At 51.3% G+C, this 10,097-nt stretch overlaps 1 pseudogene across 1 annotated transcript; it reads left to right on the top strand.

Moving 5' to 3' along the window:
• Window positions 1-8,500: 8,500 nt before the first annotated feature.
• LOC309967129 (G/T mismatch-specific thymine DNA glycosylase-like) lies at window positions 8,501-9,718 on the top strand (annotated as a pseudogene). The gene has a single exon. The product of its transcript is annotated as a G/T mismatch-specific thymine DNA glycosylase-like (transcript).
• The last annotated feature ends 379 nt before the right edge of the window (window positions 9,719-10,097 follow it).

The following is a 10,097-nucleotide window of genomic DNA, read 5'->3' as shown; positions in this document are numbered from 1 at the left end:
GACTCTCAGACTACTGGTTACCAGCTTGTGGGAGCTACACCCTGTCCTACGTCTTGTTTTCCCACTTAATTTTTCTTGGATCTTGTTCAGGTTGGTACATATAGATTTCACAGCTACACATTATCCCACTGTATGGATGTACCATAATTCATTTAGCCAGTGCCTATGATGGACATTTAGGTTGCTTCCAACCTTCTGCTACTACAAACTATGTTGTGATAAACAAACATCCTTGTATTTAAACCTCTGTGCGTGTACAGATATATCCTTAGAATAGATGCCTAGTGAGGAAACTGCTTGCTCGAAGGCCATGTGCATTTTTAATTCTAATATTATATATATATATATATATATATATATATATAATGTAATATATATTGCTGAATTGCCCCCTTAAAATGGTCTTTTCCCCACCACCTCAACAGTGCTGTTACCAGGCATACAGGTCTCCTCCTGAATAACAGTGGCTTCTCTTGGGAGGGTACTCCACTGCCTCCCCACCACACATCCCAGCCACTTACCTTTCCTTCTTGTCAGTCCTTCTTGCTGCCAAGAGTGGTTGGCACCTGCCCGAGCATTCACCAGGCCCCCAGGTACTGGCCTAAATCCTGTACTTCAATGTCTCATGCCTCATGGACTCTGCAACACTCTCGTGAGGTAGCTACTATTATTCCCATTGTACAGATGAGAAGCCTGAGGCTTAGTGATGAACTAACTCGTTCATGGTCACCTAGCTGGTTAGTAGCAGAGCTGGGATTTAGCCCCAGGTCTATCTCACTTCAAAGCCTGGGCTTCTTGGGAAACCAGTAGGCTTCCCCACACCCCCCTCCCGTGTCCCTCCTCCCTGCATGGACACCAGGTACTCCCCTCTCCCTGTTAATAGCCATCCACCTCTCTTCAGTGTCTGCCTGTGTGCCCGTGAGCCCTCCACTCCTGCTCACTCCCTCCTTCCTGGGGTCAAGGCCCACACCTCTCTCTGCGACCCTCCTTCACCAGGAAACCAGTGCCTTGGTTTCCTCTATTCTTGGCCTTGGGACCGCCTCACCTGACCTGCTGGGTCGGCCCATCCCGCCCCCAGGTGATCACCTTGGCCTTCAGGGCTGGGGAGGGAGAAAGCAACGGCTTCCATCACCTGACCCTGCTCAGCCAATTCACGGAAGACAAGATGTCAAGTTAATGAGCCTGTGGGCCTCTAATTAGCTGTCAATTACCTCAAATTAATCAACTCCTCGCCTAATTAAGCATTGTCGGCAGGTGGGCACAAAGCAGACCATTGTGTGGGAGCCCTGAGAAAAGCGGGGCTGGCAAACTTGGTTAGGATCAGCACTGTGCATCGCCCCTGTCTCCCCACCGTGCAGCACTGGGCCCCTCTGCCCACCGCTGTCCCTAGGCACTGGGACCCGGGGACCTCCTGGGCAGCGGGGTGGACGGCGCTTCATGAAGGGAGGTGCAGAGCTTGGAGGCAGGTGGGACTTCTTCAGGGAAGTGGGGCAGTGAGAGCTGTGTGGCCGGGCAGAGGAAGGTCGTTTCGAAGGGGACGGAGGCAGGTCCAAGGGACCAGCTCCTGGCGCTCATCGGAGCTGGGGCGGGGGCTGGGCTCAAAGCTGGGCAGAGTGGAGGCCAGGTCATGGCCGAGAGTTCAGGCCTGTGCGGCTGGGCAGCCTGGCTTCCAGTCCTGGCCCTGCCACCTGTGAGCTCTGTGATCCCAGAAAGTGACTTCACTTCTGTGAGCCACACTTTCCATCATTGCAAACAATGAGAGTAACTTCTTAAGAGCTCTTATCAGGCCTCTGTGAGGATTAAATGAGATTGTGCCTGTGAAGCACATGCCATGCTGTCAGTGTTCGGTGGATTTTGTAGTAGTGACGGTGGAGGTGGGCGAACCGCTCAAGCTATGCACTGTGTCCCCAGATTCTGAGCCCCCAGGCTGCAGTGCACCTCTGATAAATGTGAGTGCGCTGCTGAAGACATGCTGGGCGCTGGATTCTGAGATGTCCCGGCTACAACCTCCTCTCCACCGCTTCACATCTCCCAGCACCTTTGAGGCTGCATCCAATGAGCCCTGGGTGCCCCATGGAGCTCAGATGAGGGGACCACAAGTCTCTGACTAGCGACCAGGAAGAAGAGAGCACATAAGGACCCCTCTCCCCTTGGGTCTTGGGGCTGCAGAGCCTAGAGAAGAAGGTGTCTCCCGGCAGCCCCCAGGCACAGAACTCATGCCCTGGCCATGGTCCTGGAGGCTGAACTGGTACCCACTTTCCTTAGCACAGGGCAGGGTGAGGCTGGGGGCCGGCTGGGTAGATCTTTGCCCCCACTGATGGCCAAATGCCTCCACACACAGGCCTGGTCTGTCCCTTCCCCCACTCCAACCAATCCTTGTAATCAACCCACCAAATTTCTCATCTGTACCCCCCATCTCAATCCTGGCACAGGACACCCTCTCCCTGCCTCCTGGGGCAATGGAGGTCCTCAGTCTCACGTCTGAAAGCTTGGAAGTATCTTCCCTCTCCCTGTTTAAACCACTCAGTCATTTAGCAAACATATATTGTGCCTACTAATTAAAGCTCGCCGTGTAAAGGGGAGATGGTTGGATAAACACAAATCATTAATGCATGCACTAGAGATGTGAGGGACAGAAGGGAGCTAGGATTTATTATGTACCTACGGTATGCTGGCAGAAGTGGCAAAGCCGGATGTGGGTGCCCGTACCTCTGACTCCTGTCCACGAGGAGATATCAGGTCTGTGCCCTGGGATGGAAGTGGGGATGGGGGCGGGCAGGTGTATGCTACCTCAATCTGGGCCTGGGTAGGTGAGGCCTCCCAGGGAAAGGGAAACTGGAGCTGAGGCTTGAGAGAAGCAATGTATTCCAGATGAAGGGAGCAGCATATGTGAAGGTCCAGAGGCATGCAAAGGATATGGAGAGTTCAGCAAATAGAGATTTCCTGAGACGAGCCACAGCAGATGCTCACTGTGCAGTGAGGAAGAGCAGGATCTCAGAGGGCCTTCAAATAAGGCCTTTCTAGTAGGGATTTGGGGACCCCTGGGAAGACTTACCTAAACTCTGACCCCTCCTAGGGGAACTGAATGCCACAGCCATTGAATCCATAATTTAACCAAATGAAGCTGCTTGTGTGGCTCCAGAAGGAAAGGGAAGTATCGGGGGAGTGGGCCTTCCTAAAACCAGTGAAATCATACCATTCTGTGGTCTACCTTCCCGGAGAACGGCCTGCTTCCCTCCCTTCTGTACCCCAGAGCACCTAGACTGGAACAAGTGCCCAGCAAAGCTTGTGAAATAGTGCAGTATGTAATTTGTTTCTCCCTACCACATACTGATGTGTACATGGATGCAGGAACTTGCTTTAAGCTCTGACATATTTATGCCACTGGAAAATTTGGATCTGAGACTAAGAGTTCCATGTGGGCTTGAGTGGAGGAGACATAAGTTTGGGAGCTGAAGGGTGGCCGTGGGACTGAGGATCATAGCCAGGCTGCAGGGAGGAGAAGGAAGCAGCAGTACTCAGGAGAAGCTGTGGTTCCCATCTGTCTGGGGCTCGCCCTATCTTAGATCCCACAAGGTCCGCACATCCTTGTGGTCCTTTCTTACTTAAGCAAGTTCAGTTATCTGTACCTACACCCCACCGAGAGTTCCCCACCCCAAAGCACCCTGATATATACCGGCCTGGAACAGCCAGAGGAGCCCCAGCATCCAGGTGGAAAGGCATCTTACAGACCAGCCAAGGCAGTGGTTCCACAGGAGCACCCAACTCCAGGGATATTCCCACAGAACTGGGGGCTGGTAGATGGCTTTATTACACAAACAGTGCAGAAGTCCAGTGTGTGAGAGAGACAATGAATACATTACACCTGTACGTACTGTTATGTTTAATGTTTACATTCATGTTTATCAAGCTAGATAGTACATAAACACAATTTTAAAACCAAACAAATACAAAGGGATATAGAATGAAATGTAGGCTTCCCTCACACCCCTGTTCTGCCTTCTGATTTCCTTTCCCACAATCAACCAGCAACCAGTTTTTCAGATACCCTTCCAGAGATTAAAAAAAATAGTTTTATATACTTATCTTTTCTCTTTCACAAGTGGCAGTAAAATATACTGTTCTGCAGCTTCCTTTTCATACTAATATTGTCTTGGAGATTGTCCCAGCTCAAAATGTGTAATAACAGCCACATAGTATTCTATTGCCTGAATGTGTACTTTTTTTTTTTTTAAAGTTATACAAAATCATCACAGCCAAAAGGAGGCTAACGAGACATGATGACTTGATGTCCTATGATCTTCTGGGACAGAAAAAAGATATAAAGTGAAAACTAAGGAAATACGAATAAAGCACAGACTTTAGCTATTAAAGTATCAATCTTGGTTCATTTAACCAGTTTACCATACTAGGGAGTTCCCTGGTGGCCTAGTGGTTAGGATTCCGGGCTTTTAATGCCAGGCGGGGTTCAATCCCTAGTCGGGGAACTGAGATCCCACAAGCCGTGCAGCGCAGCAACAAAACAAAACAAAACAAAAAAGGCACACCATACTAATGTCAGATGTTGATAATGGGGACGTTTGGGTGTGGAGTTTATGAGAGCTCTGTACAATCTTCACAACTTTTCTGCGCGTTTAAACTTGTTCTAAAAATGTTTATTTTAAAATAATTTAAAAACATACAGATGTTGAGATTAACGAAGTATCACTTCATGCAAAAGCCTTACTGACTGCTTAACAGCGCTAGGCCATTATGTAGGTTCCTTAGTCAAACGAGGGAAGTAAAAGTACTTCCCTGAGGGAATATGAGAATTGTTTTACATTTTCAAAGGGTTTGAGATAAAAATGGTGGAACCACTGGCCTAGTCCCACCCTGTCAGTTTACCAGGGGGCAACGGAGGCTAGAAAAGGTGTGACTCGTGCCTGGTCACAGACTATCACCTCAGGTTCTTCCAAGCCCCACGCAGGCACCGGGCTGGTTGGCACTCGCTGCCCACACTGGGCGAATACCTCCCGCGTCTGCTGGGTCAGCAGTGGGAAAGACGACCAGCCGTGTCCTCCCTCCTCGGAGGTAATTTCATTTTAACAGGCTGACATACAAGCTGAAGGAAAGACGCTCTAACGATGGATGTCAGGCACTGGTTAGCAGGGGAAGCCTCTTAGGACCCTTGGCATCCCTCCCCTTGATGCCTCCTAGGAAGGCGGACTGGGCGCGGGCTCACAGGACCCCCGCGACCCCAGCGCAGCCTCCTGCGTCGGCGCCCTTCCCAGGGCTATCCGCGCCTTCACCACTAGAGGGAGCCGCGAGCGGCCCCACGGCGCCCGGCAGTTCCTCCCCAGGCCCGGCCCTTCACCGCAGATCAGGCTTCGCCAGGCGAGGCTCGGGCAAGCCCGGGCCACTTCCAGTGCTCAGGCCTCAAGCCCGCTGCCCTCTGCCGTCCCGACCTCGTGCAGGTGCCCAGCACCCTGAACTTCACCGAGGGGCCCATGCTCAGCCCTCCTACCCAACCCTCTGAAAACCCTCCTGTGCTTCGGCTCCCATTTTATAAATTAGGACCCAAAGAGGGTAACGGTCATGCCCAGGGTGACACAGCTAACGTTTGGCAGAACGAGATGCCCAGGGGGGCCTGATTCTGACCTCCTTGCCTCAGGGGTTCTCCCTCAAAGGGTCTCAAACCCCCTTACTGTAGCCTTCTATCCAGGTGGGGAAACTGAGGCACAGGGCAGTGCTAGGTAGGGTATATACACTGTGTGTGGGTGGCTCAGTCTGCCAAGGGTAGGCAGGAGGCTGCACTGGGAGGCCAGCCCCTTGACAGATGAACACAGCAGGAGAGCCTGTGGGGGGCGGAGGGTGCCAGCCTGCCCCAAGGGGGGAAGGGGTGCAGATGCTGGTGACTCTCTCCTGTGGATGTGTGACAGCTGCAGCCTCGGGTGGGAGGCCAGAGACCCCACACGCTAAGAACTTTCACTCACTGCCTGAGGGCTAATCCCATTACTCTCCTGGACCCTCTGGGACCACCCTCCCTAACCCTCCCTAATCCCCTGCCTCCTTCTGGGAACGGTCCAAGGCCCTACCATGGACCCCTGCCAACCTCAGTCTCCTGCAGACCTCACCCCCTCAGGCCCTATCAGCCGCCTGTGCCCACCCATGCCCAATTCCTGTGGAGGTTCGACCTCCTCCACCTGCCTCCCCTGCCAGCCCTGCCCCTGTGTGCCAGTCCCTAAGCTGCCTTCCCAAAATGGTCTCCAGCTGGAATCCAGGTTTTGTGAGCCTCCTTGCCCTTCCCAAGCAGGCTTCTGTTTTAGTTTCTGTTGAAGGAATCATCAGGTGAGCGCTTGGGTCCACAGTGTTTTCATCCGTAAAATGATGTTCATCTGATGATACGGTGAGATGCCATATAATAGCAGGTGTTTAGTGCAGCACCTGGCACGAGGGAAACCCCCAAGGTGTCAGTTGCTGATGTAATTACCATCAGTGGGACGGATATGTCAGCTCTGCAAGGGGAATGGATGTATTCTGTTACCAGAAGGCAGCTCCATGGCCTGGGAGCAGATGTTAGAGGGAGGTAGATATGACTCAGGTACCCTGTCCTCACACTAGTGATAGGAGCCACTATGTACGCTAGGTATTGGGCTCTTCCTGTAGGCTAGGTTAAGCCTCTCCATCCCCTCATGAGGTAGGTACTATCCATACCCCCATTTTGCAGTTTGGAAACTAAAGTTAAGAGACAGCTGGGAATTCCCTGGTGGTCCAGTGGTTAGGTCTCTGCACTTTCACTGCTGAGGTAACGAGTTTGATCCCTGGTCGGAGAACTAAGATCCCACAAGCCGTGTGGGACAGCCAAAAAAAACCCCCCCAAAAAAAAGGCAGCTATGAAGTGGTGGAGCTGGAATCAAACACAGCTCTGACTCCAGAATTCTTTGCGGTATTTTACTGCTTTTCAGGATCCACTTCAATGAGAGCTGATGTTTGAGAGATGCCCACCCCCCAAAAGGTAATGGGGCTTCCCATTTGCCAGAAGCATTCAAGGCAATGCTAAGGGACAACCAGTCAGGAGCCCTGAGGTTCCATTACAGGCCCCAATCCCCCCAGTGTCCCCAGCCTCCTGTTTCCAGGGCAGGCCAGGCCAGGTCACTGCCCCCTCCCCAGCCTGGGCACAGGAGGGGCCCCCTTTGGCCCTCAGCCTCCCTCTCTCCTACCTTCTGCTGCTCCTCATTTACATAAATTATCTCTCCCCAATTATCCATCCAGCTGTCCCAACTGTGACCTGTGAATGAATTAAAAACGGGATATAATTTAATAATGGCTGATTAGAAGGAGATTAGTTGTTATATAAAAAGGAAAAGCCAAGAGCCAGCTAGTTGCCCTTAATCTGAGCCAATACCATCGTTATTCGGGAAAGGCTACCCTGGCCATCATCAGGCAAGGCAGGCATGAGGATGAGGGTTAGGGGAGAGCCCAGGTGGGGCCAGACCACCCCAGAGAGAAGACCAGGGTACTGGGAGCTGGGAAGTGGAGTCCCAGGCAACTCCTGTTACTTCCCTGGGCCTTGCTCCGTCCTTCTAAGTGGGCTTGGGTAGTTTCTGGGGCCCCTTCTTGCTCTAAAGTCTAGATGCCCTCAAATCAAACCACTGGGCTTTCCCAAGGCAGCCACTGCCTCCACAACAGAGCCTGCCCAGCCCCTGCTGGCATAAGAACTGGGGGTTCAAGAGTCTGGTGCCTCCTAGGAACACACAGCAGCTGGGGATGCGGACCTCCCCAGGAGGGGACCCGGCTGTCTGGGGTAAGTGATAGAGAAGGGACTGGGGTTGGTTGCACCAGGAAGGCTCCATGGAGGAGAGACTGACTGAAACAAAGAGTGTGTGAGTGCCCAGCAGGATCTCTGGGCCCCCTTGCCCTCAGGTGAATGACTGGATGTAGTGGCAAGGACATGTCTCCGAGATTCCCAGTCACCCTTTCAGCCTCAGCTCACGTGCACCTCCTCCAGGAAGCCTGCCCTTGATCTCCCCAGCTTTGTGGTCTCCCCAGTGCTCCCATATTTGTCCACCTGCTTATGGTGTCCATCTGCTTATGGGGCATTTTTGTCCCCGTTTGTGAGTTCCTCAAGGCCAGGGGCCAGCTTTTTATCTTTACGCCACCAGTGCCAGGTACACAATTTTTGCTCAACAACATCATTGAATAAATAAAGATACCTCCTCCAGAAAGCCTTCTGTGATTGCCCGAGTGTGGGTTCTGTGCTCCCAAGGTACACTGTGATTATGCCTTTAAAAATAAGGTAAGTCGGGCTCAGGACAGACAGAAGCTCCGGGAGGGGGGGGGGTGGTGACTAGAAACTTGGGGGAGGAGCTTGAGCGCCAGCCGCTGTCCCAGTTCTGCCAGCAATTGAGTCTAAGTGTCTGGTTATTACCCTACCGCAGTACGTGCGTGGGCCGCGGTGCTAGAGAGGCCAGTGGTTCGCTTGCCCGGCAGGAGTACCTGCGCGCGCTATCGGCAGCAGGGAATGGAAGCGGAGGACGCAGGCAGCTATTCCCTCCAGCAAGCGCAAGCTTTTTATACGTTTCCATTCCAACAAAAGATGACTGAAGTTCCTAGTATGGCAGTGATGAATGAACAAGAAATGCCAGCAGAAGTTCCAGCCCCAGCTCCTGCTCAGGAACCCACACAAGAGACTCCAAAAGGAAGGAAAGGAAAACCCAAAACAACAGAACCAAAAACTCCAGTGGAACCCAAAAAACCTGCTGAGGCCAAAAAATCTGCAAGTCCACAAAATCAAAAGAAAAGCAAGAAAAAATTACAGACACATTTAAAGTGAAAAGTAGACCAGTTCAATAGTGTTTCAGAAGCTGAACTTTTGACCAAGACTCTACCGGACATTTTGACCTTCAATCTGGACGTTGTGATTATTGGCATAAACCCAGGACTAATGGCTGCTTACAAAGGGCATCATTACCCTGGACCTGGAAACCATTTTTGGAAGTGTCTGTCTATGTCAGGGCTGAGTGAGGTCCAACTGAATCACACGGATGATCACACTTTACCAGGGAAATAGGGTATTGGATTTACCAATATGGTGGCAAGGATAACACCAGGCAGCACGGATCTTTCCGGTAAAGAATTTTATGAAGGAGGACGTATTCTAGTGCAGAAATTACAGAAATATCAGCCACGAATAGCAGTGTTTAATGGAAACTGTATTTATGAAATTTTTAGTAAGGAAGTTTTTGGAGTAAAAGTTAAGAACTTAGAATTTGGACTTCAACTGCATAAGATCCCAGACACAGAAACTCTCTGCTATGTTATGCCATCATCCAGTGCAAGATGTGCTCAGTTTCCTCGAGCCCAGGACAAAGTTCATTACTACGTTAAGCTGAAGGACTTAAGAGATCAGTTGAAAGTCAGTGAGTGAAACACAGACATTCAAGAGGTGCAGTATACATTTGACCTGCGGTTAGCCCAAGAGGATGCAAAGAAGATGGCTGTGAAGGAAGAAAAATATGATCTGGGTTATGAAGCAGCGTGCGGTGGTGCTTATAGTGAAAATCCATGAAGTAGTGAACCTTGCAGCTTCTCTTCAAATGGGCTGACAGCTGACAGTGGAGAATCAACTTTCAGTGACATTCCAGATGGGCAGTGGATGACCCAGTCATTTACAGACAAGATTCCTTCCTTTAATAATCACTGTGCGATGCAAGAACAGGAAGAAGGAAACCATGCTTGAGAATGGTGTTTCTGGGCTTCCCTGGTGGCGCAGTGGTTGAGAGTCCGCCTGCCGATGCAGGGGACATGGGTTTGTGCCCCTGTCCGGGAGGATCCCACATGCCGCGGAGCGGCTGGGCCCGTGAGCTATGGCCGCTGAGCCTGCGCGTCCGGAGCCTGTGCTCTGCAACGGGAGAGGCCACAACAGTGAGAGGCCCGCGTACGGCAAAAAAAAAAAAAGAATGGTGTTTCTCAGCCCTGCTTAAATGCTGCAGTTTTAACGCAGTTGTCAAGAAGTGGCCCTCGGTTTTATTCATATTTTACTCTGGTGACGTAATCATGGTACAGTAGAATCAACTGTACAGACCTAAGTAGTTTGGAAGGAGAAAGTAGAGTTCTTT

This window comes from Leucopleurus acutus, assembly GCF_964270905.1.
Source record: "Leucopleurus acutus genome assembly, chromosome: 1".
Classification (NCBI taxonomy): Eukaryota; Metazoa; Chordata; class Mammalia; order Artiodactyla; family Delphinidae; genus Leucopleurus; species Leucopleurus acutus.
The sequence above is the reverse complement of the archived record's forward strand: the minus strand, read 5'-3'. Positions and strand labels throughout refer to the sequence as shown.